The following is a 27668-nucleotide window of genomic DNA, read 5'->3' on the forward strand; positions in this document are numbered from 1 at the left end:
ACCCCGTCAAAGATTGCCTGGCGGTACGCATTCCGCCAGTGCGTCCAGAAGCCGCACGAAGACGTCAGCCAGTTCCTCCAGTCCTTGCGGACCACGGCCATACCCTGCGAGTTCCTGGACTTGGAGGACAACCTGGTGGAACAATTCGTCGGCGGGGTCAAGGACCTCCGGCTGAAGAGGCGCCTCCTGGCTCGGCCAGAAATCACCCTGGCCGAGGCGGTCGCTGAGGCACGGGCGGTGGAGTTGTCCAAGCAATCCACCGCTGAAATGGACCGCCACCAGCTACCGTCTCTTCCAGCACGCACTTGCCTCATAGATCAACTCGTGCCGTTGCCCAGCCCGGCCGAAGAAGAGGAAGAGCTAGTGGCCCGTCTGGCGGAGCTGCAGAGACGCCGCAATCCGAGACCTGCGAGCCGGACTGTGACAGCCTGCCTAGGCTGCGGGGACAGCCACGACCGGGCAGCCTGCCCGTTCCGGGCGTCCATCTGCCGCCGGTGCTCAAAAAAGGGGCACCTGGCCCAAGTTTGCCGGGCTGTGCTGCCTCCACCACCACCCCAAGGAGCCACGGGCCAGCAGATGACAACAGGACCGCAGCAGCCCCGCCGCCAGCCGCGCACGAGAGCCAGCTGCTACGCCGTGGAGCCAGGCCCAGCAGCCGCCCCTGCTGAGGCGATCTACCAGGCCTCCGCAGGTGCGGACAGAATCAAGGCGTCAGTCCTCATTGAGGGCGCGCCTTGCGTGATGGAGGTGGACTCCGGCTTGTCCCGCTCCATAATTGCCTGGGCTGACTTTAACAAACTTTGCCCCGGCGTCCTTAAACACCAATTGACTGCCAGCCCCGTGGCCCTAAGGGACTATCAGGGGTCACTTATCCCAACCCTGGGCTGCTATACAGTTAGGGTTGAATACAGGGGGTTTTCGGGTTGCCTGTCAGTCCTAGTAGTCGAGAAGCCCCTCCCCGCATTGCTGGGGCTGGATTGGCTCCCCGCCCTTGATCTCTCAGTGCAGGGGGTGCACTCCATCTCAGACACGCCCCCTGACGTAGCCACTGTCATCTCCGCCTACGCGGACGTCTTTGATGGCCAGCTGGGGCTGTACAAGGGCACCCCCATCTCTCTTAACTTAGATCCCCAGGTTGCTCCCATTAGGCTGAAGGCCCGCAGGGTGCCTTTTGCCTTAAGGGCCAAAGTTGATGAGGAGATTGACCGTTTGCTGGCGCAGGGCGTATTGGAGCCTATTGACTACTCACGTTGGGAGACCCCAATAGTGGTCCCCGTGAAGGCCGACGGCTCCATACGCCTCTGCGCCGATTTTAAATCCACCATCAATTTGGCCCTTCAGGCAAACCCCTATCCAGTCCCTGTCGTACAGCACCTGCTCCACTCCCTGGGGCAGGGCTGTATTTTCACGAAACTGGATATGGCGCAGGCCTACCAGCAGCTCCCGGTGGATGATGAAGCGGCGGCTGCGCAGACTATCGTCACCCACCGAGGGGCTTTCCGTTGCCGCCGCCTCCAATTCGGCGTTTCTGTAGCCCCGGGGATCTTCCAGAGCCTCATGGAGCGATTGCTCCATGGGCTCCCTGGCGTTGTACCCTATTTCGACGATGTCCTGATCGCTGCGTCCAGCCGCTCAGGACTCCTCGAAATATTGGGGAAGGTCCTCGACCGTTTTAGGGGCGCAGGTCTCAAATTAAAGCGCAGCAAATGCTAATTTGCTGTGCCTAAAGTGGACTTCCTAGGCTTCTCCATAGACGCCCATGGAATCCACCCCACCCCTGCTAAAGTCGCAGCCATTAAGAACGCCCCCACCCCCGCCTCTAAGGCGGAGCTGCAGTCGTTCTTAGGGCTTTTAAATTTCTACGCGCCATTTTTGCCGCACAAGGCGTCACTAGCTGAGCTGCTGCATCGGTTGCTCGACCGATCTGCGGCCTGGCGCTGGGGCAGCCGCGAAGCGCATGCGTTCGCGGCTGTCAAAGACATGCTGACGTCAGAGGCAGTCCTAGTCCAATATAGTGACAGGATGCCCCTGACTCTAGCGTGTGACGCCTCCCCCGTGGGTTTGGGGGCTGTCCTGAGCCATGTCCTCCCCAACGGCTCGGAAGCCCCCATAGCTTTTTATTCCCGGACACTCTCTCCAGCGGAGAGAAACTACAGCCAGATCGACAAGGAGGCTCTGGCTGCCGTGTCCGGGGTTAAAAAGTTCCACGAGTACCTCTACGGATGGCATTTCACGCTCTTCACTGACCACAAGCCGCTCCTTGGGCTTCTGGCCGGTGACCGTCCGACCCCTCCCATCCTGTCACCCCGGATGACGCGCTGGGTGGAGTTCCTAGCGGCATACTCGTATGCCCTGGTCTACCGCCCTGGCAAGCAGCTGGGGCACGCTGATGCCCTCAGCCGCTGCCCCTTGCCCGTCTCCGACCCGCAGACAGTGCCTTGCCTTTCTGTTTTGGCCATTGCAGACCTCGCCTTGCTGCTCTCCGCGGGCGATGTGGCGGCAGCATCTCTGGCCGACCCCACCCTCTCCCAGGTGATGACCTGGGTTCTGCGGAGATGGCCTGGGGGGCCGGTGTCGGACGACCACCGCCCCTACAAGGCCAGGCAGCTAGAGCTGTCCCTCCACAGTGGGTGCCTCCTGTGGGGGGACAGGGTGATCATTCCACCCACCCTGCGTGAACAGGTGCTGTCTCGCCTCCATGAGGGCCACCCTGGCATAGCGCGCATGAAGGCGCTGGCGCGCAGCTATGTTTGGTGGCCCCGTCTGGACGACGAGATAGCTACCTGGGTTGCCAGGTGCTCGACCTGCCAGGTCTCCCATCCAGCGCCTCCGGTGGCCCCGCCGCGGGAGTGGGAGATTCCTCGCGGCCCATGGTCACGCCTCCACCTGGATTACGCTGGGCCCTTCCGAGGCCAGGTTTTCCTGGTCGTGGTGGACGCTTACTCGCGCTGGGTGGAGCTCATTCTCATGACCTCCACCACAGCCGAGGCCACTGTCCGAGCATTAATGCGCCTGTTTGCCACCCACGGCTTGCCAGACGTCGTTGTGTCAGACAACGGGCCCCAGTTTGCGTCCGCCGTGTTCCAGGAATTTCTGGCCACCCAGGGCATCCGGCACACCCCAGTCGCCCCCTATCATCCGGCCAGCAATGGCCGGGCGGAACGCGCTGTCCGCTCGGCCAAGGACGCCCTTGGACGAATGGACAAGGGCGACTGGCCCACGAGGGTGGCTGCTTACCTCCTGGTTCAGCATTCCACCCCGTGCCCACTGTCAGGGAAAACCCCTGCTGAGCTGCTGATGGGCCGGCGCCTGCGGACCACCTTAGATAGGTTGCACCCAACCTATTCTGAGGCACAGCCGAGCAACCTGGGACCCCCTCCCCGTTCCTTCCTTGAGGGCGATCCAGTCTGGACAAGGGCCTTCTCAGGGGATCTTAAGTGGGTGCCTGCCACCATCACTTCTGTAACCGGCCCCTACTCTTACAGGGTCCGGACAGCCGACGGTGCAGACTGGCGCCGCCACGTGGATCAGTTAAGGCGTCGCCAACCTTCGGATCCACACAACAACCCTGCAGGGTCGGCCTTTGCCATTCCACCGCAGGCCCTGGGGTTGACGCCGCAACCGATCCCTACACCGTGGCCGTTGCCCGGGCCGCAAGACGTACCAACAGAGACTGGACCTGGCGCCTTCCGCCTTCCACAGCCTTCCAGCGTTCCAGCCCCCGTTGGGCTACCAGTTCCGACATTGCACCCCGCCTTGGCCTTCCCTCAATCAGGCCAGCCTTTCCCTAATAGTAATTCAAAATTCCCTGACTCAAGCCCGCCAGCGGCCGTGCCACCCCGGCCCTGCCTACCAGCTCCTGAGTCTCCGCCTCCGCCTCCGTCTGAGATAGGCCTTCAAGATGGCGCCCGGAGCTCCACTCCCTTCAGGGAGGAGCTCCCACGGACACCACCTCCTCCTCCGACGGTCTGCCCAGTTCTGAGGCGTTCTGGGCGTGTCCGACGCCGCCCTGCCTATCTTAGCGACTACGCATGCTCCGCTTTCACGCATGCATCCTCGCTAGGGGGGAAGGAGTGCTATATTCCTTTCCTCCCCGACATATGACCGGGGATTCCCTCTGTTGACAGCTAGCAACAGCCATGCCGTGCCTTAGCCAATCAGGCGCGGCTTGGCTGAAGGCGGGCTGTTCTGCTTCCCTGATTGGTTTCTCGGCCTTACAGCTCTTCGTATAAATAGCTGTCAGGCAGAGGAACGGAGTTTCTCTCCTGTATTGCTTGTTGCTGTTACATTCGAATAAAATTGTGTTGGACGTTCCTCAGAGTCTCTAGCCTCATCTTTCCCCACTCTTCTTCAGTATGCTCCTTAGCTTTGGCTATTGCTGCTTTTTTATTCCACATGCCAGGGTACTTGTTTGTAAGGAAGGATACAAATTTTCATTCTCCAAGAATAATTAAAGAAGAAGAAATTCCAAAAGATGATTGCATTTAGTAGGTAATAACCTGTGTCTGGCATATGCTTCTTGTAGTGATCCGTTGGACATGTTTGGTCTAGTGGTTAAGGCACCAAGCTAAAAGATTCTGAGTTCTAGTTCTACCATATGAAAGTCAACTGGGTGGCTTTGGGCCAGTCACTCTCTATATCAGCCCAACCCACCTCTTAGGGCTATTGTGAGGAAAAGAGGAGGAGGAGGAGGAAAGAGTATATGGTGTGTTCGCCACCTTGAGCTATGTACAAAATAATAAAGGCAGGATATAAATTAAAAAATAGCATAAAAATAAAATATCATCGCTTTGGTCCATTTGAGATGAGGGGTCCTAGTAATGTTAAATGATGAGTTTCTGTCATTGGGTTATGGGATTTAGCTCCAGTCATTAACCCTATTAAAGTGAAATGAGCTAACTCTGGTCTGAATCAGCAAACCCAGAGATAATACTGATAGAAAGGAATATTTATAGCTCAGGGTTGAACTGTGGAGTCCTTGGTGCTCTCTGAGCTTGGTGATTTTCTTCCAGATGTTTTATTACCAAGCTAGATAACATCATCAGTGCTAAAGAACAAATCCTATTTCCTTCTAGTATTGATGATGTTACCTGGTTTGGTAATGAAATGTCTGCAAGAAAGCTACCAATCTCAGAGAGCACCAAGGACCCCCCCCCCCCCCCCGGGGGGAAATGTCCCAAGAATGAGCTCAGTTTCTTTCTGGGCTCTTTCATGCTTCACTTAGCATCCAGTACTCCTCTTGCATTTTGGTTTTGCAGAGCTTGCTTTGGGATCCAGATGTAGACTAAACTACGGCTTAATTTAAATCTGGTTATGAAAATAGGCGAACCTCAAAGTATTGTTTATAAAACTCAAGTTTTCTAAATTTCAATCATTAAGACCAACTCCAAGATTGACATTATAAAATACAGTTAAATCTGAAATGCCAACAGAAATGATTCCACCATCCTAGGATGAGAGGGAAATGAAGGCAGACAAACTTAAGTATTCTTTGTCATATTACGCTATAGTTTGGTATTTTATCTGAATTATTAGATAGATAAATAGATACGAAGGAGGATAAAAAAGGTTTAACAGAACTGTACAGCTGAGTAAATAGTTTAAAACCCCTACAAATATCCCATAAAATTACAGCTACTCTCGGTATGGCTGTACCGGGCTGTACCTCCCAGAACCCACCACTACACCACCATCCCACTAACCTGCTTTCCAGCTCCATTCTCCTGTTCAGGGCAACAAAACAAAATCAGCTGTGAGGCAGTGGGGGTGGGGCCAGCCTATTTGCCAGTTCTCCGAACTATGCAAAATTTCCACTACTGGTTCTCCAGAACAGGCTGAATACCACCTCTGGTGCACACCGCACACATATAAACATGGCTTGTGAGATAGCAAGAAAACATTAAGCAACAACTTAAAAGGATTTGTAGAACACTCTTCCAAATTACTAGATTTTGGGATAATGAAATTATGCCTAATGAAGGACCTGGTAAATTTACAGGTAGTGGTGGCTTAAAACTGCATTTTCAAGTGGGAGACAGTATCAAGATTGTCTCTAGGTTTTTTATTCAGCTGTATTCTTTTCAGGATTCGTAGGCTAGCCTAAAGCTGCTTGGAGACCTACAAAACTCACTTAACAACTTTGTCACTTAGCAACAGAAATTTTGGGCTCAATTGTGGTCGTAAGTCAAGGCGTACTACCTAGCAATGCATCCAAATTATTCCAAGGAATTCGAAGCAACTTCAACGTTTGCCTTTCGCCACCTTTAATTTGATCTAGTTAGCCCAAATGGTTTTGTTGGGCCATAAAAACCAATATAAAAGCTCTTGTAATAATATTTTGGTGACTTAACAAATTAGCACTTCTTATTATTCAAAAGTTCCTTTGAAGAGTTGGCTGATACGTCATATGACCGGCAGTATGACCACTGCATTGTTTGTGCTTCAGATGTGAACTTTCTTTCACTTCAGTTATTGTTTGTGGACGTCTGGGTCACCCCGTGTAACAGCTGGAGCTTCCTGTTTTGAAATTCAATTTCAGTCAAGCATGGAAAGAGAGGGTAAAAAAAAAAAGTTGCATCTTTTCTCCCCACTTGCCAGCTTAACATGACTGGGGAAGAGTCGGGCTCAAAGGCAACTGGTGTAAGAGAACAGATTTCCCCAAAGGGTGCCAGAAGATTAGGTTGGCTTAATGGGGGTTGCTAGAGGTTTTCTCAGACTCGTGCATCCAATTTGTTTCACCGGTTCTTATTTACAAGTTAGCTGGTTGCTGTGCACTTTTGTTGTTTGTTGATAGAAAACAAGGGAGTCTCTCCCTCCTTTGAATGCTGCCTGGGTGTGCCACAGGGAAACAAAAACAGACAAAATCTTCTTCAGATAGTCTTGGACTTCATCCAGCTACAATTGCATCGAATATCACCTAAGTAGTATAATAATACTACCCATCTGCTCATGTAAAATTCTCCTTGGCAAACTGAAAAGGAAGAGATGGGGGGGGGGGAGCTTCTGGTGCATTGCATGTTTTGTCAGTTGGGCTGATTTTTTGTTAGAAAGCTTTTAACATTATACATTTTTAACGTCATCCTTCACCTTCTCCCTGAAATGATGCACTAGGTGAGGGATTTGTATTTATCAAATGAACCTCTCCACATTATAGAGAATAATATTATTCGCAGACTCCTTTTTCTTCTGGTGTACAACTTGTAGACATCTTTTCATTTCCTTTGTCTTGAGTTTTCAGAATATAAAGAAGCACTTTTCTGAAGTCTGAAGTATAACCCCCAGTTTTATCCCACCTATGTGAAGACTACCCAGCGATCAAGAAGGCCAAGAGATGGGCCAGAGAAATTAACAATAGAGTGAAGGCATTGAATAATATACAATATCCTCAGCAGAAAGCAAGGAACAGCTGACATCAAGTGACAAGGATATCCGAATGCTATAAATAGGCTACATGGGTAACATGTACTTCACAAGTTGGATAGATTCTTTGAATTGTGTTGAATGTTGCATGAATTAATAATTTTATGTAGAAAGCAAGGGATGTGAGCAAGTTTATTTTATTTATTTATTTGTCAACAGGTACAAGGTAACAGGTATTAGTATAGACATGGACATTATCGCATGAGATTGGTACGAATAGATGGATATAAATAAGTACAACATGGCCATGAACACATAAAATGACTACATATCAATGGGGACAGTAGGACAGGGACGGTAGGCACAGTGGCCCGCTTATGCACGCCCCCTTAGGGACGTCTTAGGAAACGTGTGATGTCCACAGTGGATGGTTGGTACATGCCAGCTGAACCTTCCTTTGTTATGAAGAACAATGGCTTGTTCCTTGCAGATGTTAAGTTCCCTTGTCTAAGGTCAAAGTTTAGTCCAAGCTCATCTTAATTAATAGATTGTAATTAATATTTGAGTCCTGGCCTTTCCATCGTTCAGCCAATTAATTGCCTCTTTCTGGTAAATGTAGTCTAGTTGAGGGTTACAATTTAAACATAGAAAAATACTAAATAAAAGAGAAAAACAAGGCTGTTAGAAAAGGAATGAGAGAGGGAGGGAGGGTGGGAGAGAGAAAATAGAGAAATTGGAGAGAAAAAAAGTGTTAACACAAAGGGACAGAGTTTAAGGCTGGGTGAAAGTCTCACTTGATAAAAAAAAATAATGTGTTGTATTTATTCTTATTTTATAGTCCCTTAACTTTGTCAATCAGGATGTGACTAACATTACAACTGATTTTGACAAATCCAGGCTGTGCATACAAATGTTAGTCTACCATTTGGTGACAGTATCGGCTTAACTGAATTATAGATAAAGTCAAATGAGTATAAAGGAGAGTCATCTTGCTTAGGGAAGCAAGTGAAAATGGTGTGGTGATCTCAGTAATGTGTTTGTACCAGACATTCTCAGAATGCAGAGCAGGGCTCTTTGATTCAGAGCATCTGAGCTGTATTTAATTAATTAAATGTCTATGCTGACCATCTTCCTGCCAAAGATGAAATGCTTTTGGATAGTTAACAGATAACAGATTAGCAAAGTTGGAAGGGACCTTGTGTCCAATAGCATCCAAAAGTAAATCAGAGTCCAAGGCAAAGTATTGCTCAAAGTTCCAATTTATTAAGAGAGCCATGTTGGCACATCTGGGAAAACCCGAATCTAGGAGCTTCCCGGTTTTCCCCACCTAGTTGAAAGTTCAAGATCTTTCTCCCACACCCACAAGTCCATCACATGGTCCAATCTCCCACTGCCATGCTGGCAGTTCCACCCATCCAAATCCGGTCAGGTGCAGAGGTGCAAAGAGAAAGGATGACCTTGGCTTTCTAGAAAGAATTTTGTTATGGCTACCTAGTATGTAACTCCTTAAAATCTCCCCTCCCATTTTCTCAGAATAGAAAATGCATAGTAGAAGAATAGAAAGTGTGTCAGGCCAAAGATCCAAAAGAAAAGATGGCTGCAGGCCTGACACCTTGTACTGTAGGCCATCTAGTCCAACCCCCCCCCCCCAGTTAAGAGATCAATACTGGTGTATAGCAGTGGTTCTCAACCTGTAGTCTGCAGACCCGTGGGGGACTGCGATGTTATCACAGGAGGTCAGTGAAGGATTGAAGAAATGTTATGATTTAAATCTTGAGTTAAAACTTTGTGGTCTGTGGTTATGGTCCGTGGCCACAAAACGTATGTAAAGGTGAAGAAAAGGCTGAGAGCCACTGGTCTACAGCATTACTTGTTCTCAGTCTGCCTAAATTAAATTGAAGTAAAGGGGTGGCTGTGCATATCAATTTCAGGATACAGAGTTGTGACTCCACAAATGAATGTAGTAATAACAACTGAGTAATGAAAGCATTCCCATGCCAAAGAAGTAGTAGATGCTGGGTTGCAATGGAAAATTAGAAAATTGGAATGGAAATTATTATTTCTTTCTAAAGAAACAGCATAAAATTAAAATCAAAGTAGTTTTGTATAGCCTTAATACCATGCTGGGCAGGCAGGCATAGTGTCGTTCAAATTAAAAAGTGGGTGTGTGGGTGTGTGGGAAATAACCACAAATCAAAGCTTGGAGAATAATATTTAAAACACTGGAATGTAACCTGCCAGCAGTAATCTCTAGATTTGCTATAAACCATGAATGAAGGAAGGCTGATAATCTTGGGATAGGGGGAACTAACACAGTAGCAAACAGTGTTTCTTTTTCCTTCTATTCCCCTTCTCCACCCCATCTCTTGAGTTTGTTTTGACTGGTGATTATTGATAACAAAGCTGATACAGGACTGATAAAATACAATTCAATCACTTAAATTTACAATTATCTTTAGAAGCATGGGGAGAAATTCCCTTCAAAATGCTCTCCCCTCACCAGTGAAACAGTTCCTGAGCACAGCAGGATGGGAACAAGGAGAAGGAAGGAAAATTATCATAAGCAAATGGCCAATTGCCCTGGTGCTATTGTTGAAATCCAGTGGTCTTCAGTGAGATTAATGATACTGAGCATGAATGGGATTACAGCACAAAGAACTGGATCTTGCAAGAAGACAAGATAAAAAAACTGGGAAAGAAAGAAGAGTTCTTGGATAAAAACACATGCAAATAAATAGGGGAAAGCCGAGCCTAACAAGTGGCAAGTTCCCTGTTTGGGAACTCATGGTTTCCACAAGATGTATTGCCATGCTGTATCTCATCCGCCCACACTGAGACAGCCTGAAAAGGAAGTGAGATGTGCTGTTATGGAAGTGATCTTTTTCCTCTTACCCAGGCTCAAGATCTTCAGGACCAACAATTGATGGCTCCTGGAAGAAGAGCTTCAAGGGATACAATGTGGGACAGGGATTTGTTTGATCTGGGAGATTGCCCCTTTATGTCCAGTCTCTGGGCTTAGTACCCAGCCTGCAGAGTTGTTTTGTGAAAGAGATTAGACCCATGGCATCTACAGCCATCCCCTCCCCTCCTTTTTAAAAAGTGCATAATTTGACTTTGTTGACCTAGATAGTGTGTAACTCTAAAGCTGATTATGAGGAGTTCTTGGTGCTCTCTGAGCTTGGTTGTTTTCTTGCAGACATTTCATTACCCAGATGAGGATGTTACCTAGTTTGGCTAATGAAATATCTGCAAGAAAACAACCAAGGACTCACTCAGAGGACACCAAGGACCACTTATTTCATTCCTGAGCTATAAATATTCTCCTTTATCGGTCTCCTTTATCGGTCTGAAGCTGATTAGCCTACGGGCTTAATACATACAGTATAACTGAAAGTGTTGTTGCAAAGACTTGGCTCTCTGTGATCAAAAATCCCTTTGCCGGTTGTCTCAGTAGTCCTGGTTCCTTGTTTCCTCTCCTCACCTTGTGTTCTTAGGGTAGTTTCCAGCTCTGGTATAATCCCAACAATCTCTATGTCATGCCTGGAAGCCATATTTTGCATTGGGACTTCACGCCTGCCACATTTAATGCTGTGGGAAAATGGGAGGGGGGGGATTATATGAAGTATGGGAGATATACAGTATAGTCACAATAACATTCCTTTCTCAGAGAGTCAAGGACAACTTGCCCTACACCTGGAGGGGTATAGCTGGGAGGTATCTCCAGTTGGGACGGTGCCTGATTGGGCCATGTGATGGACATGTGAATGCTGGGAAGGGGCTTGGACTTTCCTTTGGGTGGGAAAAACCTGGAAGCTTTCAGATTCGGGTTTTCCCAGATATGCCAATATGACATCTCTAATAAAATGGAATTTTGAGGAACTTCAAGCCTCAAAGTCTTCCTTCGTTGTGAGTGTGACTTGGAACCCTGAGATTCTATCTCAGAAAGCACACAACTCTTGGTGCTGAAGTTCAAGCACTCTAGCTCTCAACATTTCATCACAATGAACCCAGTGTGGATTTGGGCTGCACAACTACGGATAACCACTACATTCTGGTTAGCCCACCCACACCTACACCCACACACAATTTCTTTGCTCCCATCTTGTGGTTGAAAGTTCATACGACTGATCTGTCAGCTGATAAGGAGTCCTCCATGCTGCAACTAGAAGGGAAAAACAAAAAAATGCAGTGCACAAAATAACTTTAGGGTTGTATGTGTTAATTGGAGAGGAGTTTTCACAAAGCAGAGGATACATTGGAACATTTCAGTGCAAGGAATCGCCAATCACCATTCTGTGTGTATTTGTTCTGGGAGCAAAAAGATTTAGGGTGGCATGATTTTCCTGCTGGTTTCTGGAGGGAAGGGAGAAAAATGACACAGTAGCTCCTTCATCGATATAAAACTGGCCTTTTGTACAGCGGTGAGATACAATGATCTTACCTTTTCATAAATCCATATCAATGTTAAAGCAAGAGAAGATGGGGCTTTCAGGTCCTCATTTGAGATGTGTGTACCTTTAAATGCATTGAGCATATATACAGTCACTAATCTGCTGACCTAATCTATGTCCTCCTTCTGAACTGAACCACAGCATAAATACGGTATGAGTTTATGTACAGTCTGATATAGGCATCTGATATATGGATCTGAGCACATGCAGTATATCATCACTAACTTGCTTACCTCATTTATGTGCCTCTCTGAGCTGAAGCAGCTTGGTTTATGGCTAGATGCATAATAGTGTAATGATAAATATGCATTAATGATCTAACGTGCTTCTGATATTCACAACATTTACAGAAGCATTCTAAAACAGCAAGACGTAACACAATTTTTACTCTGATTTACATTCAAATATTATTTGTCTGAAATAACATAGAGTATAGCCCACCTTTCTCCCGCGGGTGAAGCATCTGTGGCTTTCCAGATGTTATTCAAGCACAACTTCCAGCCACAGCTCCTTTACTGTATCATCTGGTGCTGTTGAAATTACACTGCAACAACATCTTCTGAGTCATAAGGTCTCTACCCTTGTTTTATTTCCCATGTAGAACTTACGCCTTGTGTAACCTGTGGGATCACCTGCGTTGGGCAGCCCTATACCTTTGCTTCATTAATAAATAAATAATACAAAATACTCCAGAGGATAATATAGGACAGGAAGGCTCGGAGGAACGTTGTCCATGGGATATTCGATGGGTCAGACATGACTTCACTACTAACAACAAATACAAAAGTAAATAAAATAAATGATGGCCAGATCAAATCTGTTCAGACCAGAGGTGGTTTTTAGCAGGTTCTGACCAGTTCTGGAGAACCGGTAGCGGAAATTTTGAGTAGTTTGGAAAACTGGTAAATACCAACTCTGACCCGTCGCCATCTATTCTTTGCCTCCCGAGTCCCAGCTGATTGAGAGGGAATGGGGATTTTGAAGTATCCTTCTCCTGAAGTGGGGTGGGAATGGAGATTTTACAGTATCCTTCCCTTGCCACGCCCACCAAGCCATGCCATACCCACCAAGCCACGCCCACAGAACCGGTAGTAAACAAATTTTTGAATCCCACCACTGGTTCAGACTATTACCTCAGATTTAAGGATTAGGGTTACTGGGGAAGATGGCATGGTCCCTACGAGGCCCTCCATTTTAGAGCTTCTTTATGACATTTCTAGACACAGGAGGACCTTCTTTGCATGCAAATATTATCAATAAAATGTTACACAGCCTTTAACTACTGAACCGTTATTGGCATCAGGGGGATAACTGGCATTTACAGAGAAGCAAAGGTGGACAGACATTCAATAAATCCCAAACACTGAATAAGGCATGCTAATTTGGCAAACACCATGGTGACTACTTTCTAGTATTCACAAGGATTTTACTAATCTCTGACCTTCTCCTCTTCTTTATTCCCTGTTTCTCATATATAACAGGCTGGGTTATGAAAGAAATGTGGTGCGATGGCCACAATGAGAACAGCCTAATCGTACAGCAAGCTCATTTTTGCATTTGAATAGTTTCATATACTCTCTGTTAGCTGCTCACATTTATTTCTCCGGCGCAAATATCACAATATTATAAAGACCTGCAAATTTACTGCTGACACACTGGATTTTAGGTCAAAGAGGTTGGCAGGTTTTTGCCGGCTCAATATATTAAAACTAATTAATGGTGATCCCAAATTAATACGAGCTATACATTTCCTGACCTTTGATTTGCTGTATAATATTATTCCATTGTTGTTTTTATATGTTCAAAGGTCAGTTTTGCATTTCCCTAGACGTTTTAGGTAGGCTTTAATAAATTACTAAGAAATTTTCAAGTCTTAGTTTGGCTTGATAAAGGGCCAAAGTTGTGCCAATGTATCTTTGTCATCTCATCTAATTAGGCTCCCAACCAATTGCAATTTCAGCAGCAGGATCCCTGAGGGGGATGTTGGTAGATGGGCTGCAATCACAGGTTGGGAGGGGAGAGAAATATGTGTATCCTGGGGTGTAGTTTGTTCTTTCCTTTCTTAAAGCACACTTCTTCTTAAAAGAATATACGTGAGCATGGAAATATTAAAACAAGAATTGGCTAAAGAACCATGGCGGTACAGTAATTAGAATGCGATATTGCAGGCTAATTGCTGACTGCCAGCAGTTCGATTCTCACTGTCTCAAGATTGACTCAGCCTTCCATCCTCCCAAGGTCGGTAAAATGAGGACCCAGATTTTTGGGGTCAATATGCTGATTCTGTACAATGCTTAGAGAGGGCTGTAAAGGACTAGGAAGTGATATATAAGTTGAAGTGCTATTGCTAAAAAGACAGCAAAGCTTTTAAATTTTTGGGAGTATGTGCTGATGTGTTGATTCCCAGCAGTTGAGCATCCTGCATCATTTCTGATAAAATAAGAAAGAATATTTAAGGTTTTTGGGGATTGCATTTCCTGGATGTTTCTAGGTAGTTTTCTTGGAAACCATATCGAATCAAACATTTCTTTTCCTGTTGCTGACTGTATACCTCCAGGTGATCCAAATCATCCTTTCCTTTGAATCAGGAATGTGCTGCAGAAACCAGGTTCAACTAGGCTTAGGTTTTGGAAATCAGTTAAAGTTGGCTGGAAGGTAGCTCCCTCTATGACTTGAGGCTCTTAATAATCCAAAGAAGGACATTCAGCAAAAGAAGGCCTGCAATTTAGGGACATTGTTGAGAACTAACCATTGCTTAGTTCCTCCAGTGGCAATCTTGTCTTTGATTCAATCATTTGTTCTGTTTTGTTATGTTATATACAAGTGGTCTTCGACTTACAACCATTCATTTAGAGACTGCTTGAAGTTACAATGGCATTGAAAAAAAGTGACCCATGACCGTTTCCTACATTTATGGCCATTGCAGCATCTCTGTTGTCATGTGATCAAAATTCAGACATTTGGGGAGATCGCTTCCGGCTTCCGAAGGCGACGGACGTTGGTCCGCTGTTCGCTTCTCCGGTGGGCTCCTCTTAGGAGCACAGGCGGTCCTGGATGGACCACCTGCCATAGGGCGGCTTGCTGGAACCCCCCGGATAGCCATGGGAGGGTTACCAGTTTCACCTCAGGAGCCGGGGAGCGTAGGGGGTGCATAGCAGCACCTTCGCTGAATGGATTCCGGAAGGAAATAACTAATTACATGCAGCGGCTGAAGTGCTGGAGGTGAGAAGTTCACTCCAATCTCCTTAATTGCTTTTAATTGATGAGCAGCAGCTTTTTGTAAGTTGTGGATTCAATCTGTTTGAAGTTGGAAGATTGGAGGGGGGTTTCTTTTTTTTCCCCTACCCCTCTCAGGCAAAGCGGCATTTGGACTATCTCTCAATCTTGGAATGGAGAGAGAGAGCAAGAAGTTGAATTAGTCACTTGAACTAACTATGTGAAAAGATTTATATCACAATTGCAAGAGGTGATTGCTGAGTTGTTTTGAAAATTTTATGGAAATATTTGATGTTCTGCTCCTGGTTCCCTGTGAAACGGGGAGCTAAGATGGCCTGTTTCCGTCTTCTTCTTCGCACTTATAAATGAAGTCTGCCTTTTGAAACTACCTTTGAAGAAAGTCTGGCTTTATATCCCTCCCCCCCCCCCCCGAAGGACTCCTGGAGCTTCTCCTGTTACGTGGTCTTTCTGGATTTGGATTATTTGATTTTTTTGTTTTGTTTTGTGTGACTTCTTGGCTTGGAACTGTGACTGAGGATTAACTTTCACTTTTGGATTTGCGTGTCTTCTCTGACTCGCTTGGCTGCACGCTTCACAGACGCCATTTCTTTTGTAAAAGATTTATACTCATCTCTGAACTCAGACAATGGGCCCAGAAAACAACCTTCAGGCAAAACAGCCTCGACACCTACTTCTACATCCAGCCCAATGACTCAACAGACAAAAATTTCATCATTTTCACAACAAGAAAGGACTGGAGAGAGTTCAAAAGATTTATCTGTTATTCAAATGTTCCAGGCTCTTATGCAGGGACAAAACAGGGAGAAAGCAGAACTATTTAACTCATGTTTTGTATCTGTCTTTACACAAAGGGATAAAACAGTCCAACCTATCAAAAGCAGCACCACAAAAATCAGATTAGGAACACAAATTGAAATAGGGAAGAAAATGGTAAGTGAGCACCTGTCTACCCTAGACGAGTTCAAATCACCAGGACCGGATGGATTACACCCCAGGGTTCTGAAGGAACTAGCAGATGAGATCTCAGAACCACTGAATTATATCTTTCAGAGATCCTGGAACACCGGGGAACTACCAGAGGACCGGAAAAGAGCTGATGTGGTTCCCATCTTCAAATAAGGGGAAAAAATAGATCCAGGAAACTACAGACCTATCAGCCTGACCTCAATACCAGGAAAGATTCTGGAAAAAATAATCAAGCAACGAATTTGCAAACACCTAGAAGCAAACAAAGTAATAGCCAAAAGTCAACATGGATTTGTCAAAAACAGATCATGCCAGACTAATCTTATTACATTCTTTGATAATGTGACAAAATTAGTGGACCAGAGGAATGCCGTTGATATAGTTTACTTGGACTTCAGTAAGGCTTTTGATAAGGTAGACCATAACCTACTACTAGATAAAGTAGAAGAATGTGGGTTAGACAGCATCACCACCAGATGGATACGCAACTGGCTGACCAACCGCACTCAACGTATAGTCCTCAATGGAACTGCATCTACATGGAGGGAAGTATGCAGTGGAGTACCCCAAGGCTCTGTTTTAGGCCCAGTACTCTTCAACATCTTCATCAATGATTTGGATGAGGGAATAAATGGGGAACTCATCAAATTTGCAGATGACACCAAGCTGGCAGGAATAGCCAACACTCCAGAAGATAGGCTTAAGATACAGAAGGATCTTGACAAACTTGAACATTGGGCACTATCGAATAAAATGAAATTCAATGGTGAAAAGAGTAAGGTTCTACATTTAGGCAACAAAAACGGAATGCACAGGTACAGTATAGGTGGTACCGTGCTCAATAGTAGTAACTGTGAGAGGGATCTTGGAGTTCTAGTGGACAACCATTTAAATATGAGCCAGCAGTGTGCAGCAGCTGCCAAAAAAGCCAACACAGTTCTAGGCTGCATCAACAGAGGGATAGAATCAAGATCACGTGAAGTGTTAATACCACTTTATAATGCCTTGGTAAGGCCACACTTGGAATACTGCATTCAGTTCTGGTCGCCACGATGTAAAAAAGATGTGGAGACTCTAGAAAGAGTGCAGAGAAGAGCAACAAAGGTGATTAGGGGACTGGAGACTAAAACATATGAAGAACGGTTGCAGGAACTAGGTATGTCTAGCTTAAGAGAAAGAAGGACTAGGGGAGACATGATAGCAGTGTTCCAATATCTCAGGGGTTGCCACAAAGAAGAGGGAGTCAAGCTATTCTCCAAGGCACCTGAGGACAGAACAAGAAGCAATGGGTGGAAACTAATCAAGGAGAGAAGCAACTTAGAACTGAGGAGAAACTTCCTGACAGTGAGAACAATTAATCAGTGGAACAGCTTGCCTCCAGAAGTTGTGAATGCCCCAACACTGGAAGTCTTTAAGAAGATGTTGGGTAGCCATTTGTCTGGAATGGTATAGGGTTTCCTGCCTAGGCAGGGGGTTGGACTAGAAGACCTCCAAGGTCCCTTCCAACTCTACTATTGTATTGTAACCTGTATTTTTCCAGTAATAGTGCAGTCTTATATCTCTTGCCATTTGTAGCATTAATGTTCTAGTTACTTTCTTAATAAATCTTGTATAAACCTCCCTTAGCAACATGCTGCTCCTTTCGTATCTCACAAAAGCTTAAAACCCAACACCTGCTCTTTCCATCAGCTTATCTTTGGTTATAACTAGTGCTCCTATCAAGATTTCTCTCCTTATCTCCGTCAATTTTTCTCTCTTTTCTTCTTCTATGCTTTGAAGTCTGGGGTAGAGTTCCAATCCATCCATCTCCCCTTTCCATATTCCGCTCTTGCCATTACCAACCACGCCCACTTTGTTGTCAGTATCCACAGTTTTCTTATCTCTTTGCTCATTTTTTTCTACCATCTTTTGAACTCTGTCCTCCACTTTCTTCATTTGGTAAACATCCTCAGTTTCACCATCAGATTTTTCTGCTTTGTATTCCATATTCTCCAATCTCTTTTCAATTCTCTCTGTCACAACTAACAGATTTTGAATTTCAAACATAATAATTTGCAATGTTACAGTTTTTTTTTCCTGCTGGGCCATTCTTTCAATTTTGCAGATACTGCCACTATAGGGTTCAAGGCTATTTTAATAAACTTCAAACAGGTTCATTTAGGTTCATTCATTTATTATCTTTCAAGTCAAAATGTTGTCTTCTCTCCAATAGCTAGTGATAGAACTTCCAAAAGGCACCTATATAAACTTGTGCACTTCCTACTATCACTGTCAGTAAACAAGCTGAAAGAACCTTAAATCTCAAGAGCTCAAAGAGAAAGAAGAAAAAAACAATGTATCCAGCCTCCAGCCTCTAAGTGGCAGTGTAACTGCTTTTCCTCCTGTTGTTACAACCCTCTTTATAATCCTTCTTATTTTCTTCTTTATATTCCAAGTTTAAGAAAGAAAGAAAACCCTTAAATGGAGATCAAAAACAATCAAATCAATCAAATCAAGCATTATAAAAAAGGAGAATTTTAATCCATAGGTATAAGCAAAAGTAAAAAAAGAAGAAAAACTTAATCCATTCAGTTTAAAAAAGAGGGAGCCCCTGCAAAAGAACAATTAATCAGTGGAACAGAAGTTGCCTCCAGAAGTTGTGAATGTTTCAACGCTGGAAGTCTTTAAGGAGATGTTGGATAGCCATCTGCCTGAAACGGTATAGGGTTTCCTGCCTAGGCAGGGGGTTGGACTAGAAGGCCTCCAAGGTCCCTTCCAACTCTACTTTTGTATTGTATAAAATGAGTTGAAAAAGGAGGTGGCAGATTTTAGAGAAGAGCTCAAAAGTGTATACAGCAACAAATAACAGAAAATAAACAGAGAATTGGTGTGCTGGAGGAGGGTGTGGTCGGGCTGGGGGAGGAAGTTAAGGCAGTCCAGAAAGGGAATATAGAATTGGAAAATTTTATGGCAAAGATAGAACTTGAAAGAATGTCCTTCTTTCTCAGATTCCAGAACCTACCGGAAACAGAAGATGAAGATCTTAAGGATATCATGAGTACAATTTTAGCAGAATATATTAAAAGAGATAAAGAACAGTTGTGGTGGGATATGGATCTGGTTTACAGGATTAATTCAGCATATGCCAGAACACATAATGTTCCAAGTGAAGTACATGTTAAATTTCTTAGGAAGACCACGAGGGATGAGATTCTAGGGGCTCAAAGGGGGGGGGGACCACTGAAATATAAAGATAAAGAAATTGCCATTCTTAAGCAAATTCCGAAAAAAATAAGAGATAAGAGGAGGAAGTATTCCTCCTTATCAAAGAAATTATATAATAAAGGAATTTGGTTTAGATGGTTATTGCCAGAAGGAATGTTGATCTTCTGGGAGGGAAACAGAATTAGAATTAACGCAGTTGTGGAGGCAGAGGCCTTCATTAAAAAACATATTGCCCTCCTAGAGGACGAAAATATAAGAGGTAGTGAAAAAGGCGACAATGCACAAGACATGAAGGAGGGAGGGGCTGCGGCTCCGCCTGGGGACAGGGGGAGGGAACAATATTGGAAAGACTCAGGTCACAAAAATAAATATTTCTGGAATATCATTGTAATTGTTGATATATTAGAAAGTGGCAAAAGAGATGATTGAACACATGGTTGATACAATGTATAATAAGATGCTGTTTCTGCTTATCTTTTATCTATTGTTTTTTCCTTTCTGTAAAAGTTGTGAGAATTGGAGAGATTTCTACCTCTAGCATGATGGAGTTGCCAAAAAAGTTTTGTATATCCACCTCTCCTTTTCCCATAAATTTAAAAAATCAATAAAATTCTTTAAAACAAAAAAATCAGACATTTGGCCACTGGCATGTATTTATGATGGTCACAGGGTCATGTGATCACCTTTTGTGACCTTCCGACAAGCAAAGTCAATGAATCCATATTCACTTAACAACCATGTCACTAACAACTGCAGTGTTTCACATAACAACAGTGGCAAGAAAGGTTGTGAAATGGGGCAAAACCCACTTTACAACTGTCTCATTTAGCAACAGAAAGTTTGGACTCAATTGCGGTTGAAAATCAAGGATTACCTGTATTGTATTTGGTAATGAAATGCCTGCAAGAAAACCACCAAGCTCACAGAGCACCGAAATCTCATATGTCCTAACTATCCTTTCTGCTCAGCTGAAGATGGCCTCAGCTAAGCCCATGCAAGAAATTTTTTTGTAATATCTGGGATTTCTATCAGATATGATGAGTTTGTCAGAAGGGGCTGTTGCTATATTGCTCCAATTACCAGCATAGTCTGAATACATACATACATACATACATTTTCGTAGATTTTCATGGGTGTAGGTATGCTGGTCTTGTTGTATTCTGGTCTTTTTCCGTATAAGATTGAGATTGTCTTGGCAACGTTTCGGCAAGGTCTCACTTGCCATCTTCATACTGGTGCTCCAGCCTGAAGATGGCGAGTGAGACCTCGCCGAAACGTTGCCAAGACAATCTCAATCTTACATGGGAAAAGACCTGAATACAACAAGACCAGCATATATATGTATATTCCAAGAATCGTTCTGGATCTGGATGGCCCCTGGAAGATTTCTTAGAAAATAAAAATGATATCTAGCTGCAGTCCAGTGCTCTGCCTTTCACATCTGGCTTGATAAAAAAAGGCAAACAGGAGTACTATGGACCATCCTATGAAGTGATCATGAGCCTCAGTGGTGCAGTGGTTAGAGTGCAGTACTGCTGCCTGCTGGTTGCCTGCAATTTGGCAGTTCGAATCTCACCGGCTCAAGGTTAACCTAGCCTTCCACCCTTCTGAGGTTGGTAAAATGAGGACCCAGATTGTTGGGGGAAATATGCTGACTCTGTAAACTGCTTAGAGAGGGCTGTAAAAGCACTGTGAAGTGGTATATAAATCTAAGTGTTATTGCTAAACTGCTGGAAAAGAGAGCTTGATAGCATTTTGATAAATCAGTACAGTACTTGACTTACAGCAGTTCACTTAGTGACTGTTCAAAGTTACAACTGCACTGAAAAAAGTGACATATCCATTTTTCACTCTGATGACAGTTGCAGCATCCCCACAATCTTGGGATCAAAATTGGGATGCTTCACAACTGGCATGTACAGTAATTATACACGTTTAGCAACTGTGATGTTTCACTTAAGAACTGTGGCAAGAAAGATAGTAAATTGAGGCAAAACTTACTTAACAACTGTCTCCCTTAGCCAGAAAGTTTGGGCTCAATTGTCATAAATCAAAGACTACTTATATATTCTATAATTCCTCCCATGATCTATTTTTCAGCAGCCATTTATATCTTTCCATCACCCCCCAACATGTTTTCAGATAGTCAGATGTGAGGACACCTTAAGGGTGAGGATTCATGCATTTGTCTTGTCGTGTTTTTGTTATATCTTAGGTAGAGCTACCAGTTCTAGGCTACAAAAATACAGACAGCTGCCAGATGGCAGCAAAAAGTTAAATATTTTTAGATATTTAGATCTTGCATCTCCATTAAAATGCATTGGTCATGCAGGATTTTGCAGCCTGAATCTGGTAGCCCTACAGCAGGATGTAGTAGGAATGCAATGACTGGGATATTTAAAGCATTATTTATGCCATAGCATTATCCATGAATTCATGCAATTTGGCTTATTTAATAGGCTAGGTTAGGGCTTAATAAGCAATACCATGTGAATCCAGTTGATGACTTTGCCTAGGGTTTGTAAAGTATACATGATGGGGCCCGGAGTCTACCACATGAATGCGCGCAGCGTGCGCATGCGTCTTTACCTCTTGCGATGCCACCGCGAGCCTCTGTAATGCTCCAGCTTCTTGGCGGAGCATTGTGCAGGCGCCGTGTGCTCCATGTGCATACACGGAAGCATCAAAGAGCTCAAATACAGGTAAGGAGCTTGGGCGGACGGGTGGACCCTCTGGAGCACCGTACCGGAACGGCACCCAGTGCTCCGGGCAGGCACCGGTATGCCCGTACCGGGACATACCGCCTGCAACCCACCACTGACGTGATCCCAGGACACTGCATCTCTCATAAATATGAACCAGTTGCCAAGCATCTGAATTTTGATCAAGGAAATGCTGCAAAGTTTGTAACGATGAAAAAAAGTCATTAGTCACATTTTTCAGTGCCGCTGTAACTTTGAACGGTCACTAAATAACTGTTGTAAGTCAAGGACTACCTGTACTAAGGGGCCACAGGGTATAAATAGAGAGTTGGGGGGTGTATTCTGTGCCCCCGCTTTTGCCTATCACTCTGCTTCTTCTTGGATTAGAAGATTGCTAATCTGAGATCACTTCCTTCTGCCTTCGTTCTCTTTTGATTGTTTTCCTGATTGAAGGTAGTTAGCTAGCACAAGATGCTTCAATTTCCAATCCCTGTCATCTGACTCTTTTTGGCTACAAAGAATTAAGATTATTTGCCGGGTCTTCATTTTTTTACTAACAACATTCGTTTTTCCTCTAGCAAGCAAAACTAGTGCAGGCAAATTTATTTTCTGGAAATGAAGTTGGACTACTGGAGCATAATAACTGGCATACAGTAAAAATGAGAGAGTACTGTTTAAGACTTAGAAAAGAAAGAAAGAAAGAAAGAAAGAAAGAAAGAAAGAAAGAAAGAAAGAAAGAAAGAAAGAAAGAAAGATTGGCCACCTATCTTCCTTCTCTCTCTGTCTCTCTCCCATTATTATCATCATCATTATCTACTGACAGGGGTGTCAAAAAGGTGGGCTGCGGGCCGGATGCATTATGTGAAGGCCATGCCCACTCCAGCTCCACAAAGGCAAAAATGTTGCGATCAAGTTTGATACCCATTAATTCTAAAAAGTTGTTTAAGAGATTTACAAAGATGAACATATCTGTCATCCGTCTGTCTATCTGTCTGTCTGTCTGTCTGTCTGTCTGTCTGTCTGTCTGTCTGTGTCTGTCTGCCTGCCTGCCTCTATCTATCTATCTATCTATCTATCTATCTATCTATCTATCTATCTATCTATCTATCTATCTATCTATCTATCTATCTATCTATCTATCTATCTATCTATCTATCTATCTATCTATCTATCTATCTATCTATCTATCTATCTATCTATCTATCTATCTATCTATCTATCTATCTATCTATCTATCTATCTATCTATCTATCTATCATCTATCTATCCAAATATATTGTTTTAGAGCTGATAAGAAGTATAGATAAATATACATAAATCGCCTTGTATCCAGATAGAAAATGCTTTGTACTGAAGTGTATTTAGCCTTTTAAAAGTGTGAATGCCACTGTTATTCAAACAATTTGTCCCAGCATTCCATTTGGAACTGGGAGAGTCAAAATGAGGTAGAGGAAGAAGAGTCAGTATGCTTTTGCTTGATGTTCTGTCAAAATGATTGATCCATTACCCATTAGCCACATGGAGCTTTGTTAGCCATGTGTACACCTGGGCCTCTTGAAAACTTTCTTTGCCTAATCTACCCAATGGCTATTACAAAGCTGTATTAGTCTGTAAATGGATTTTCCCACCCTACAAATCTTCCCTGCTGTATCCATCTATTGGCCAATAGGCAGCAGTATTATCCAATTGGCAGACCAGCCTACTTGAAAAAAAATGGATTGGCCTGATCTATTTGAAGGCCATATGGAGCTGTGTTGGCTAATGATGAAACTACCTGCCCCAAACCTGACTGGCTTTCATCAAACATGAAGCACTGCTGGGGTGGCATGATGGGAGCAAGCAGCTGTGGCTTCTGGACTTTTACCTCTGGCAAACATTTGCCCATAGAGGCTTTCATGCTATGCTTCTCTCAGTCCAATGAAGCTGCTTGTGCTCTGTTCTCCTTCAAGCAGCCTCTGAATGAAATTCTGATAAATTATGAAAGTCCTGGAGATCTCTGTATCACTTCCCACAGATACCTTTACTAGCTGTTTATTTATTGTTTGCCTGGTAGGAGAAAAGGAGCGTGATTAGATATGCTTCCACAGTGTTGTCTTTAATAATTCACTTTTATTGTCTTTTTACGTGAAAATATTTGGTGAATCTCTTCACCACAACCCCTGACAAAAGGCTGATAAAATCATTAAAACTTTGAAATAAATGCCTGTGTATATTGTTCTTTTTTCCTAGCATAATGACTAAGCAATACATTTACAGATAACATTTCCTTCACCTTCAGACAATTGGATTATATAATATCTTGTTGCATTCAGTGCAAAAAAAACCCCATTATTAAGATATATTCAAGATTTTACTATTGGACGGCTTTATCATTCTCTGCAAGATTTACACTGGAATAATAATAAATAACAATAGCTTAAAATGGGAGAGAAAAATGGCATTCCACAGATTTCATCTTGTGTGTGATACCACAGAAATAACATAGATTTTCCTGCCCATTCTAGGTACCTCCTGGCCTGAGTTTACCATTCCCACTTTTGACTTGTTTTGTTAACAACAACAAAAAGAATAACAACAAAAAATTGTAATGGAAATTCTGAGGATCATTTTAAACCAGCATCTTCTAAGTATACCATTTATTGTTCACAGATTGAAACTTTAATTTCTGCTACCGGGTTCCCCGAAAATAAGACAGAGTCTTATTTTCTTCTGACCTCCAAAATAAGTGCTTGGCCTTATTTTTGGGGAGGTCTTATTATTTTTGAGGTGCAGGAGGCGGAGAGCATGGTCACTTCATGGCTGATGCTGTGTTGCAATATTTTCAGGGAGACCTTATTTTGGGGGGAGGGATTATCTTAGCGCATGCGCTCAAAAGCCCGATTGGGCTTATTATCCAGGGAGGTCTTATTTTCAGAAGAATTCTCACCTAAATCTGGATCTAAAGGAATGTACTGTGTGATTTTAGTAAAGGGAAATGAGCCTGAGAAGTTGAGCACTTACCTAGTTGAAGAATCAGTCGGAGACTAAGTTCCTCTGACTCCTGTGAAACACTTCATTTAAAAATAGATGCCAATAATAAAATAGACTAAATCAGAAGCCAGATCCTCTACCGTAGTTACATATGCAAGAGCCTAAGTCCTGCTCAGTTGTTTGTGAGCTGTAGAGAAGTTTGCTGTGAAGAAGGTGGAGGAAGTCATTATGGAGGTGGGGGGAGGTCAACCCAGTGATGGGATTCAGCCAGTTCGCACCACTTCGGGAGAATCAGTTGTTAACTTTCTGAGCAGTTTGGTGAATTGATTGTTGGAAGAAATCATTAAGGCAGAGAACTGGTTGTTAAATTATTTGAATCCCACCACTGGGTCAACCTATTCTCCAAGTAACCTGAAGACAGGACAAGAAGCAATGGATGGAAAGTAATCAAGGAGAGAACCAACCTAGAACTAAAGAGGAATTCCTGAAAGCAATTTCCAAATGCGCGTCCCATTTTCAGCCTCCGTGCATCCCGTTTTCAGCCCGTTCCAGGTGGTGGGGATTGCCGCTATTGCTACCACCACCACCTATCGCTGCCAAATGGACCAAAAATGGGACATGTGAAGGCCGAAAATGGAGTGCACGGAGACTGAAAATGGGGCATGCAGAGGCGGCGATAGATGCTGGCGCGATGGGCGGCACCTGTGGCGATGGGTGGCGGAGATCCCTGCAGCCTGGAACAGCTGATCGGTGGTATTCCTGGAGGCCGAACCAACTGCCAATCAGTTGCTCATGCTAAATCAGGCTGTGCTGAAACTGACCAGGCCGTTTGCTGTCTGCTGCAAGGAGGCAAATTGCTGGGAGATAGAGGCAGATTTTTTGTTCTTGTTTTCTTCCCAAAAAGCTAGGTGCGTCTTATGGTCCCGAGCATCTTATAGTGTGAAAAATATGGTAGGTGTTAAGCAGATTAGTCACGAATGGTCTAGGGCAGTGGTCGGCAAGCTGCGGCTCGCGAGCCAAATGCGGCTCTTTACACATTTTAATGCGGCTCTTCAGTGTGCCGGGCGCCCGCTCCGCTCCCTCCTCTCGGGCTTCGGAGGGAAGCTTCTGCAAAAGCCGAGTGACAAGTCTCCCAGGCTGTAATTTGCCGAGCTGTACGCGCGCACCTGTTTTCCACGGCGTGGAGCAGCGGTGAGATTCTGCGCGGCAAGCGATGATTCCAGGGGCCATCAGTGGAGGGAGGGCAGGGTCTCCCCTCGCGTTCCTCATCTTCCCGGATGGCCCCTGGAATCATCGCTCGCCACGCAGAATCTCGCCGCTGCTCCACGCTGTGGAAAACAGGCGCGCGCGCACAGCTCGGAAAATTACAGCCTGGGAGACTTCTCACTCGGCTTTTGCAGAAGCTTCCCTCCGAAGCCTGAGAGGAGGGAGGGGAGCTGCGCTTCGGAGGGAAGCTTCTGCAAAAGCCGAGTGAGAAGTCTCCCAGGCTGTAATTTTCCGAGCTGTGCGCACGCGCTTGTTTTCCACGGCGTGGAGCAGCGGCGAGATTCTGCATGGCGAGCGATGATTCCAGGGGCCATCCAGGAAGATGAGGAACGCGAGGGGAGACCCTGCCCCCCCACTGATGGCCCCCAGAATCTCGCCGCTGCTCCACGCTGTGGAAAACAGGCGCGCGCGTACAGCTCTGTCAGTCTCTCTCTGATTCCCTCTCTCACTCCCTCTCTCTGTTTCTCTCTCTGTCTGTCTGTCTCACTCACACACGCACACACACACACACACACACACACTGTGGTCACCTTGTTGAGTGTTCCAATCACATTTGAAACACTCAACAACTGGCCTGCATTTATGGTATTTTGCAGCATAAATGCAGGCCAGTTGTTGAGTGTTTCAAATGTGATTGGAACACTCAACAAGGTGACCACAGTGTGTGTGTGTGTGTGTGTGTGTGTGTGTGTGTGTGTGTGTGTGATTGAATGAGACAGACAGACAGAGAGAGGAACAGAGAGGGAGTGAGGGAGGGAATCAGAGAGAGACTGACACACACACACACACAGACAGAGAGGGGGAGGGAGGGAGAGAAAGATAGACAGACAGAGAGAGAGACACACACAGAGTGAGTGATTAAGTGAATGAGTGAGAGACAGACACATCCACATACACAGAGTGACAGAGAGAGAGGAAGGGAGGGGAGAGAGACAGAGGGAGAGACAGACACACACACACACACACAGAGAGTGAGTGAGAGACAGACAGACCCCCCCCACACACACACAGAGTGACAGAGATGGGGGAAGGAGGAGAGAGAGACAGAGATACAGAGACAGACAGACAAATAGACACCCAGAGAAAATGACAGAGGGAGACAGAGAGGGAGGGAGGGAGAGAGAGTCAAAGAGCCAGAGAGAGAGAGAGAAAGAAAAAGAAAAAAAGAAAGAAAGTGGGAGAGAGAGATGAAATGAAAAACAGCAACATACAAACCTGACTTACTCAAACTATCCAAGGAAATGCAAGGCCAATGTTCACATTAGTGGTTGTGACTTTGTCAGTCATTGTCAGGATGTAATTTTCTCTACATTGTAAGGCAAATTTTATGGAATTTAACGTTATCGATAAATAATATCGTTCTAAAGTTTTTGTTTTATTAGTTGTGTTATTTGTATCCTCCCGACCTATGTGGATACTTGCATGCAGAATATTCTCAATAAAAACTTCTTGAAACTAAAAACAGTGTACCATCCTATGTATTTTCGGTTTTAAAAATGCGGCTCTCAAAATA

The 27668-nt window shown here is 44.6% G+C and overlaps 1 pseudogene across 1 annotated transcript in view; it reads left to right on the forward strand.

Moving 5' to 3' along the window:
* Window positions 1–267: 267 nt before the first annotated feature.
* Window positions 268–27668, forward strand: part of LOC309393195 (small ribosomal subunit protein uS5-like) — a 102087-nt pseudogene continuing 74686 nt past the window's right edge. The window contains exon 1 of the transcript in view: window positions 268–420. The product of the transcript in view is annotated as a small ribosomal subunit protein uS5-like (transcript). The remainder of the gene's footprint in view (window positions 421–27668) is intronic.

The sequence above is a fragment of the Natrix helvetica genome (assembly GCF_964273705.1).
Source record: "Natrix helvetica genome assembly, chromosome: 1".
Classification (NCBI taxonomy): Eukaryota; Metazoa; Chordata; class Lepidosauria; order Squamata; family Natricidae; genus Natrix; species Natrix helvetica.